The 11176-nt window shown below is 40.3% G+C and overlaps 1 long non-coding RNA gene across 1 annotated transcript; it reads right to left on the bottom strand.

Moving 5' to 3' along the window:
- Positions 1-266: 266 nt before the first annotated feature.
- Positions 267-2026, bottom strand: LOC113010395 (uncharacterized). The gene is made up of 3 exons (XR_003270335.1): positions 1545-2026; positions 1362-1430; positions 267-1280 (listed from the first exon to the last, which is right to left on the bottom strand). It is a non-coding gene; the product is annotated as an uncharacterized LOC113010395 (long non-coding RNA).
- Positions 2027-11176: the final 9150 nt, after the last annotated feature.

The raw sequence follows: 11176 nt of genomic DNA, 5'->3' as shown, positions 1-11176 counted from the left end.
CTCGTCTGTCATATATTTATATATATTTTCTCTACGTGAGAAGATTAATTAAATAAATGAAATGTTCAGTTTTCAGTCATTTATTTCACGGTTCAGGCGTCATAAATGCATCTAATGTGTGGTGTCAAACATAAGGCCAGAGGCCCCGAGTCGGCCCACTGCATGTTCTGGTGAAGCTGTCTGTGGACGGTTTAATCAGTGGGAACATTTCCAGGCTGCACTGCTTCTCAATAACTTCTGTAATAGTTTTGCTGATCCAAACTGTGACTGTTTTAGGTGAACATGCGCCGCAGCATTCAACGGTCACTGACAGACACACACATCGGTCTGTGTTTGTTCCTGCGCACAACAGTGTGAAGTTCACACACTCGGCGCTAATAAAGACGTGAACAAAGAAACACTTTTCCAGTTTGATGTGGAGGAACTCTGAGCGTCTGCAATCACATGTTGTGTCCCTCTCAGAGCTTCCTGCTCCGCTTCCATCAGCGATGAGAGTCGCACCTGATTGGTCGCTACATTCTGCATGTAAAGTCCAAATATGAAAATAACATAATAATAATAAAGATGACAGCATGTCGACAGCGCTCAGCACTGACCTCTGGCTCGTTCCTGTGTTCCCTGGTTTGCTTGATGCTGTTCTCTCTGGTCTGCACACGGACTCAGTCCAACACCAGCTGAGGTCCAGATCAGGGGAAATAACAGTGCTGGAGCTCAGTGAGGCTCCTCAGTCTGATCTGTGCAGCAGATTCAGTGTTTGAGGATCACGTTTTACACGCATGCTCAGCTGTCAGTCTGCAAACATTATCTGTTTCTTTCAGTCTCGTCTGCTGCGTTTTTGAATCCAGTTACTAACATGTTGTTACTGTTTGTCTCCTTTAGTGTTTATATGCAGCAGATAAACATGTGATGCACAGATCAGAGCACAGCTGCATTTCCCATGTGTCTGCAAAAGACTTTAGCTCTGCTGCTACACTGAAGAAAGTGATGTTGCTGTATTCTAATGTATTATATATAAAGCATATTTGCCTGTATTATAATGACTTTAAATGGCCATATTTTTATTTCTTGAGAGGCACAAAGTTCCTGAAAGTGTGCAGGCTGCTTCAGCTGCAGCTTTTTTCCACCACGTGTGTTGGAAACATTCTGAGGTCGGGTTTTTCTTCTTCCGCATCTGCTGCCGGATGTTTGTCAGGTTGTGAGGCGACCTCAGAGCCTCCCACCGCTGCAGCGCCGCTTCCTCGCTCTGCCCTGCTGCTGCTGGCTTCCTGTCAGCGGTGAAGCTGCAAAAACAACAAATAAAACCCACCAACAAACAGACACGGTGATGTTTGTGTGGTTACAGCCACGTCTCTGACACTCACACAAAAACAAGGTCGCACTCTTCATAATGAGGATGATGATGGTGACATCTGTAAACATCTGCAGGGACTCTAGAACAAAGCAAAGGACACACAAGGACAGTGATGTCACACTGGACAAATGCAATGATGAAATGATGAGTGAAACTGAAAGATGTGTGATGACAGTGGACGAAAGAGAAACACCAGAGTGAACGAGGTCTCCAAACATGCAGGGCCTCCAGCAGCAGCACCCAGGGTGGCGTCTGGGACCAGTTCTTCCAGTCTGAAACACTTGTTGGTTTATTTTCCTGTGTGGAGCTTCAAACTCAAACACAGAAAACATGAAGCAGGTCAGAGTCCAGCAGACGGCTCTGATTGTGTTCATAATATCAATAAGGGAACATCGAGGCTCCGCTGCAGTGTGTAACACACGATGAAACAGTCCTAATAAAATACACAAAGTAACACTAAAATAATCCCTGAAGCCTTTTTCTGTGTCTGTTGGTCGAGACATCAAACAGTTCAACACTGATCTGACTGCTGCTGCACATAACACAGAAATCTCACAGCGTGTCAGCCTTCTTCAGATGCATATGGAGGCTAATGTAGCAGTTTGTTTGCTTTTTGAAGCATTATCAAAATTCATTTTAATTTCAAAGCTACATGTGCAGAATCAGGAAAATTCACCATCGGAACACAAAGTCAAGGAAGTGATGAAATAATTTCAGATAATTACAGAAACAAATACAAATAAACTGAACTCGTGTCCTAGTAAATGAATCTTCTCATCAGACTAACTGACATATTTGTACATTAAAGAAATAAAACAAGCAGATTTTATTAAAAATAAAACTTTGTAAAGTCGTTAAAGTTGACTCGACTGTAACACTAAACTGTGTTTTTAGATGATGCATCTTAAAGGCCCAGCCAAGGTTCGGTTTTGCTTCTGAGTTCTAAAAGTCCATAATTACTCAGTAAAAGGATTAGAAACTGAAACTATATAGATTTTCTGTTTATGACCATAATTGAGGTGTTTTTAAACATGAATTATGTTTATTTACTTTCTAATAAAGTGTCTATTATAATATAAAGTGGAGCTTCTAACATCAAAGGTAAGCTGTGATTATTAAAGCTGCTCCAGTTTTCAACACTGAAACATTTGCTGCCAAAACACAGGAAGAAAGAAAAGTATCCAAGTAAGACAAACAGCTTCGTTTATGCAACATTTTACTGAAACGTTTGGACTTTAGTGAAGATTTGGGAGCAAAACTTTTACTTTGGCCTGAAAAGTGTTTCCTGTTTGAGTTCTGACCTAACCTGGTACAGCAAACCCTGCAAATCCACAAGACTGCATTCTTTATTTATTCTACATGTTCTAACATCATCATAAACATACACGTGTGCTCACAGTAATTATCTGTACTCGTGTGCATTTCACTGAATACTGAACTGAGAGAAGGTCAGGCTTCATCGGAGCAGCTTCGTCATGTGTTTGAAAAAGAAATTAAAAAAAGAAACAATAATTGTTTCTGATGCTGTGACATCCTGTTCCGACATCACAACAACAGAAGAGCTAAAGTCTGTTTTCATCCTCCTGTCATGTCTCTCGACCCTTCGAGCTGGACGTTCAATGATGCTTCAGAATCTGCAGAAATCAGTGAAATTCAGCCATGACAGTAAAGATATTATCAGACATAAATAAAAATAACTGCAGATATTTAACAGTTTGAGCTGCTGCACACTAACAGGAACAGCCCACGATCACGGAGTCCTTCTTTCTGTTCACGTCTCAGAGATGAAAGCTTGGTGAAAAACAGAGTCGTGTAATATGAAACAGGTTTGTTTGATCGTTAATATTTTCTGTAACACGTGCACAGATGCTTTTGGGTCTCCTGGTGCAGCTGCTGGCGTGTCCACCTGCAGACGCACCTGAGGTCGGATTTTTGGCCTCATCTCTGTGACGTGGAAACTGCGGCGGTGCCACCGGCTGCACACGTTTCATATTTAGGCGTCTAATCTGTTTTCTCACACCGACCGTGAGGCCACACCTGATCGTACATCCTTACCTCCAGCACCGCCTGACCTCGATTTCCCCGCCCACCCCCACTGACACGCTTCCTGTCCCAGCAGGCTTTGAGGCAGAAACCGCAGCCGCCTTCGTCTGTGACGCAGCCATCACGCTGCAGCTCGATCACATCGGGCGACCACATCCTGTGGAAACAGTGAGGCAGAAGATTTTCCAGCAGCAGCAGCAGCCAATCAGATCGCAGATACAAACACCTCCGCAGAATGACAGCGAATCTCTCACACTACAGAAAATGTGTCAACTTTCACACTGAGATAAAGCAGATTAGAATAAGATGCTTTTGATAATCATATGCATTCAGTTGTTGGATGTAAATGTGCCTGCAAATGAAAAACTTCTGTCACAACATTTCTGAAAAAGAAAAACTGCAGAAAACAGTCCAATTTTCTAAAAGTTTTCTTTGTAAATCATCCTTTAAATGAGCCTCAAACACAAGTAGAAAGTTGGCTTTGGGACAAGAATGCGACCGAGCTGAGGGCAGCATCTGATCAGACATGCACGGGCTTGTTACGCACATCTTAGATGAAAATGTCACACAAACAAAATCACACAAATTTGACTTTAAGGAGAAAAGTCGCATAGCTTTGCATCGCCTGCTGCTCCTGCGACTCAAACCCGCACAGAAGAAAATGGACGGAGAGTTTTGAGCCTGCAGACGGCTGCAGTTTAACAAAACCGAGACACGCGTGCAGTCGTTCTGTGAGCAAATGCTTCCATTCTTCAATCTTGATAACCAAAAGTATTTGGACAGCAGGTCGTTCTACCCAGATATGTGGTATGGTTTATTATGGGATTCATCTCCCGGTTACTGTGACAACTGATGTTACCTCATGAAGCCTTGATCACAATTCAACTTCTTCAGTGTCTTTAAATCGCTAATTAACATCATCTAACAAACACTGACTGAGTGGAAACTGTTCTTAAGGATCACTGCGTGCGGCAGGATTAAGATTAAGCATCATTAGAATATGTGGACGGGACTGCTCGTCCCGTCCACATATTCTTAGTTCCTGTTAAATCCAGAATTCAAAATCCTGCTCCTCACATACATCGTCCCTGAGCCTGGTTCTGCTGGAGGTTTCTTTCTGTTAAAAGGGAGCTTTTTTTCCCCACTGTCACCAAAGTGCATGGAGAGTCATCTGATTGTTGGGTTTTTCTCTGTATTAATAGAATCGTTACCTTACAATATCAAGTTCAATTCAAAAAAGTTGAATTGATCTGAAGACTTTTTTTTGAAAATGAATCAATAAATTAAAACAATTGAAATTTTGCCCCCAATTCACACTGAACACACTGAAGACGTATTAATAATATTTCAGTTGTATTATGTATCAGTGTGAAAGGTTTACCCTCTGTACTACACACAGAATGTAAAAAGAGAGAATAATGTTGCTTTGCAACCCACAGCATTTAGTATTGATTAAACAAATGTGAGTATTTAAACAAATAACAGGACATTATAGGTAATTCAACTGGTTTTGTTTTGTTTTTTGCATTGAAACGTGATGGACTTTGAGAAATTCCAGCTGCCACAGGATTAAAGGCAGCGTGTACCATACACAGCTTACAGGGTAAACACACAGGGACAGTCACTCCAAACATCATCGATTTAAACTCATGACCTTCTTGCTGAGTCAACAGCATTGTTCACGGCACCATTTTTACATTTTAATTAATTTAAATTTGTATTTTCAATCATGACTCCTAAGATGTCTGTAACATGCAGCTGATTCTAAAGATAATTCTTTCATGCAGAAAACAGTAATCAGTGTTTGAGATCAGCAGAGCTGCTTAAACTGGAGCGAGCTGCGATCCTCTCTGTGGTTTGTTGTGTTTCCTGTTTGCGCAAAATACAACAACAATACAAAGATAACTGTGTGTGTGTGTGTGTGTGTGTGTGTGTGTGTGTGTGTGTGTGTGTGTGTGTGCGTGTGTGTGCTCTTATCTTCATGTGAGTACATTTTAACATAAACTTAAATAAATAATGTAGAAAGTCACTCATTGGTGCAAAGTGGACATGAGGCTGTGTGTCACCAGCAAACAAAGAAAATATGTTAACTTTTTTCAGATTTGTTTCATTTCAAAGAGATATAAATCATGAAAGCTGATAAAGTGTATATTAATTACAGCCTCAATTTTCCTTAAAAAATATCTCACTTCCAAAACAAAGTCTTGTCTTCCTGAAGCAGTAAAACAAGTGTTAATTAAAACAAGTGTTAATTAAAACAGCTGATTTAAAGTAAAAAAAAAAAAGTATGCAAATACTGGAGAATTTAAGGTTTCTTCACTTTATGGAAGGTGTGGAAGCTGGAATGGAAGAAACAGAATCTGGGCCAGATGTGCTTTATAACAGGTAGAGATGAGTATCAGTAACTGACAGATTGACTGTAATCTGTGGGAGTCAGATTTCTGTCAGTGACATAAAGAACATGCAAATTCATGCAAACTTTTTAAGTAATGTGTTTTTTTCTGGAACTGCACTGCAGCAGTTTACAGCCGAGTGTGAAGCAGTGGGAATGAGAATCAGCACCTCCAAGTCTGAGGCCAGGGTCCTCAGCCGGAAAAGGGTGGAGTGCCCACTCTGGGTCAGGTTCTTGCCCCAAGTGGAGGAGTTTAAATATCTCACGAGTGTTCACGAATGACGGGAGAAGGGAGCGGGAGCATCACTGCATCACTGCAGCCGCTGCACCAGTCTGAGAGCTGAGTGTAAAAACTAAGCTCTCGATTTCCCGGTTGATCTACGTCCCCACCCTCCCCCATGGTCACGAGCTGTGGGTAGTGACCGAAAGAACGAGATCGCGAATACAAGCGGCAGAAATGGGCTTCCTCCGAAGGGTGGCTGGCCTCTCCTGCAGATTAAGATTTTACTTTACCTTTACGAAATGTGATGAAACGATCTAAATGATTTTCAAAACAAATAAAACCCCTAAAAATTAATTAATTATAATAGGATTTATTTTGGCAAATCTAATAAATAATTTGGAAAATAAATGAAAGATTAACAACTTTTTCAAGAAATGACTTGTTCACTGTTTCTGCTGTTGCAGGACGGAGACAAAGATTTTTCCCGTGGGACAGAAAAGTATGAGGACTACCCAGAGTTCTCCTGGGTCCTGGTATAAGATAAGATACCGTTATTAGTCCCACAAGGGGAAATTTCATGTTAAGGCTGCCGTCCTATTGAGCACAATGGCGGCGCCATCTTACCCTCCGACCATACATACATTACACAAAAACATCACATGGGGAAGACAGGTCAGAGAGCTATAACAATGGAAATGCACCACATGAGGAAAGAGAAGGAGAAAAAATAACTCCCCCCAGACTGAGCTCCAACAGGGAGATCAGTTTGAGAACAGAAAAAGTTCGAGTTGTATCAAGTTAAAGTTTAGTATCATGATAACCCTGATTTATAGTTGTCAGTGTCACTAGTTTGATTATTTGTGTTCACCATCACGGTCCAATCACATTTGTTTGTTAAACATTCATTTGTTTACTGATCTGAGTGCAGATCATCAGATCTGTGAGGATGAATCATGTCAGTCTGACACTTCCAGGTTACACAACCACACTCAGTGGAAACAGTGTGTGTGTGTGTGTGTGTGTGTGTGTGTGTGTGTGTGTGTGTGTGAGAGAGACATCCACACCACTTCCACTCCACCTGTTTTCCACGGGCAGAGAGGATCCGTCTGTGTTCCACTGAGTGTGGTTGTGTAACCTGGAAGTGTCAGACTGACATGATTCATCCTCACAGATCTGATGATCTGCACTCAGATCAGTAAACAAATGAACTTTATATCTCACAGCAAAACATCCCAATGACGAGAAATGTGTGATTGGACCGTGATGGTGAACACGTCCTCTGTATCATTATGAAATGTTATGCTGTGTATGCACATGTAAGGTTCATCCAACCTGTTAGAAACTTCAAAGCACAAATAATCAAACTAGTGACACTGACAACTATAAATCAGGGTTATCATGATACTAAACTTTAACTTGATACAACTCGAACTTTTTCTGTTCTCAAACTGATCTCCCTGTTGGAGCTCAGTCTGGGGGGAGTTATTTTTTCTCCTTCTCTTTCCTCATGTGGTGCATTTCCATTGTTATAGCTCTCTGACCTGTCTTCCCCATGTGATGTTTTTGTGTAATGTATGTATGGTCGGAGGGTAAGATGGCGCCGCCATTGTGCTCAATAGGACGGCAGCCTTAACATGAAATTTCCCCTTGTGGGACTAATAACGGTATCTTATCTTATACCAGGACCCAGGAGAACTCTGGGTAGTCCTCATACTTTTCTGTCCCACGGGAAAAATCTTTGTCTCCGTCCTGCAACAGCAGAAACAGTGAACAAGTCATTTCTTGAAAAAGTTGTTAATCTTTCATTTATTTTCCAAATTATTTATTAGATTTGCCAAAATAAATCCTATTATAATTAATTAATTTTTAGGGGTTTTATTTGTTTTGAAAATCATTTAGATCGTTTCATCACATTTCGTAAAGGTAAAGTAAAATCTTCATCTGCAGGAGAGGCCAGCCACCCTTCGGAGGAAGCCCATTTCTCCCGCTTGTGCTCGCGATCTCGTTCTTTTGGTCACTACCCACAGCTCGTGACTATGGGGGAGGGTGGGGACGTAGATCAACCGGGAAATCGAAAGCTTAGTTTTTACGCTCAGCTCTCAGACTGGTGCAGCGGCTGCAGTGATGCAGTGATGCTCCCGCTCCCTTCTCCCGTCACTCGTGAACACTCGTGAGATATTTAAACTCCTCCGCTTGGGGCAAGAACCTGACCCAGAGTGGGCACTCCACCCTTTTCCGGCTGAGGACCCTGGCCTCAGACTTGGAGGTGCTGATTCTCATTCGCACTGCTTCACACTCGGCTGTAAACTGCTGCAGAGCAGTTCCAGAAAAAAACACATTACATAAAAGTTTGCATGAATTTGCATGTTCTTTATGTCACTGACAGAAATCTGACTCCCACAGATTACAGTCAATCTGTCAGTTACTGATACTCATCTCTACCTGTTATAAAGCACATCTGGCCCAGATTCTGTTTCTTCCATTCCAGCTTCCACACCTTCCATAAAGTGAAGAAACCTTAAATTCTCCAGTATTTGCATACTTTTTTTTTTTTTACTTTAAATCAGCTGTTTTAATTAACACTTGTTTTAATTAACACTTGTTTTACTGCTTCAGGAAGACAAGACTTTGTTTTGGAAGTGAGATATTTTTTAAGGAAAATTGAGACTCTGTAATTAATATACACTTTATCTGCTTTCATGATTTATATCTCTTTGAAATGAAACAAATCTGAAACAAATAAATATATTTTCTTTGTTTGCTGGTGACACACAGCCTCACGTCCACTTTGCACCAATGAGTTTATTTCTACATTATTTATTTAAGTTTATGTTAAAATGTACTCACATGAAGATAAGAGCACACACACACACACACACACACACACACACACACACACACACACACAGTTATCTTTGTATTGTTGTTGTATTTTGCGCAAACAGGAAACACAACAAACCACAGAGAGGATCGCAGCTCGCTCCAGTTTAAGCAGCTCTGCTGATCTCAAACACTGATTACTGTTTTCTGCATGAAAGAATTATCTTTAGAATCAGCTGCATGTTACAGACATCTTAGGAGTCATGATTGAAAATAAAAATTTAAATTAATTAAAATGTAAAAATGGTGCAGTGAACAATGCTGTTGACTCAGCAAGAAGGTCATGAGTTTAAATCGATGATGTTTGGAGTGACTGTCCCTGTGTGTTTACCCTGTAAGCTGTGTATGGTACACGCTGCCTTTAATCCTGTGGCAGCTGGAATTTCTCAAAGTCCATCACGTTTCAATGCAAAAAACAAAACAAAACCAGTTGAATTACCTATAATGTCCTGTTATTTGTTTAAATACTCAAATTTGTTTAATCAATACTAAATGTTGTGGGTTGCAAAGTAACATTATTCTCTCTTTTTACATTCTGTGTGTAGTACAGAGGGTAAACCTTTCACACTGATACATAATACAACTGAAATATTATTAATACTTCTTCAGTGTGTTCAGTGTGAATTGGGGGCAACATTTCAATTGTTTTAATTTATTGATTCATTTTCAAAAAAAAGTCTTCAGATCAATTCAACTTTTTGGAATTGAACTTGAACTTGTAAGGTAACGATTCTATTAATACAGAGAAAAACCCAACAATCAGATGACTCTCCATGCACTTTGGTGACAGTGGGGGAAAAAAGCTCCCTTTTAACAGAAAGAAACCTCCAGCAGAACCAGGCTCAGGGACGATGTATGTGAGGAGCAGGATTTTGAATTCTGGATTTAACAGGAAGCCAAAACAGGAGAAATCTGCTCTCTCTTTCTAGTCCCTGTCAGGACTCTTGCTGCAGCATTTTGGATCAGCTGAAGGCTTTTCAGGGAGGTTTTAGGACTTCCTGATAATAATGAATTACAGTCGTCCAGCCTGGAAGTAATAAATGCACGAACTCGTTTTTCAGCGTCACTCTGAGACAGGATATTTCTAATTTTAGAGATGTTGCACAAAATGGAAGAGGCCATCCAGGTCTTTATGTCCATAACATGCAACTGTTTCAATTAGATTGATTGTTATTTTAACTGACTTTTTTTTTTTATTTGAACTTTATTGAATTTTATTTTATTTTATTTGTATTGCTTCATTTATTGTTGCATGTGTGTTGTTGCTGCCTGCGTTTGATTGAGTAATTTCTGTAACTGTGAGACCTGGCCAAGATAGGCAGCAGCCTATCAAGGTCTCCCTTGAAAAAGAGATTTTTAATCTCAATGGGATCGTCCTGGTTAAATAAAGTTAAATAAAAGTTAAAAAAATAATTATTGTGGGTGATTTTAACATCCATGTAGATGCTAAAAATGACAGCCTCAACATGGCATTTAATCTGTTATTAGACTCAATTGGTTTCTCTCAAAATGTAAAAGAACCCACCACTTTAATCACACTCTAGATCTTGTGTTAACATATGGCATAGAAACTGAACATTTAACAGTGTTTCCTGAAAACCCTCTGCTGTCTGATCATTTCCTGATAACATTTACATTTACAATAATTGATTACACAGCAGTGGAGAGTAGACTTTATCAAAGTAGATGTCTTTCTGAAAGCGCTGTAACTAAGTTTAAGAATATAATCCACCCACTGTTATCATCTTCAATGCCCTGTACCAACACAGAGCAGAGCAGCTATCTGAACGCTACCCTAACAGAGGTCGATTATCTTGTTAATAATTTCACCTCCTCACTACGTACGACTCTGGATACTGTAGCTCCTGTGAAAACTAAGGTCTCTAATCAGAAGTACCTGACTCCGTGGTATAATTCTCAAACACGTAGCCTAAAGCAGATGACTCGTAAGCTGGAGAGGAAATGGCGTGTCACAAATTTAGAGGATCATCATGTAGCCTGGAGAAATAGTTTGCTGCTTTATAAGAAAGCCCTCCGCAAAGCCAGAACATCTTACTATTCATCACTGATTGAAGAAAATAAGAACAACCCCAGGTTTCTCTTCAGCTCTGTAGCCAGGCTGACAAAAAGTCAGAGCTCTGTTGAGCCAACCATCCCTTTAACGTTAACTAGTAATGACTTCATGAACTTCTTCACAAATAAACTTTTTATCATTAGAGAAAAAATTACCAGTAATCATCCCACAGATGTAATATTATCTACAGCTACTCTTAGTACCATTGATGTT

The sequence above is a fragment of the Astatotilapia calliptera genome, chromosome 18 (genome assembly GCF_900246225.1).
Source record: "Astatotilapia calliptera chromosome 18, fAstCal1.2, whole genome shotgun sequence".
Classification (NCBI taxonomy): Eukaryota; Metazoa; Chordata; class Actinopteri; order Cichliformes; family Cichlidae; genus Astatotilapia; species Astatotilapia calliptera.
This window is presented reverse-complemented; position numbering and strand designations above follow the sequence as displayed.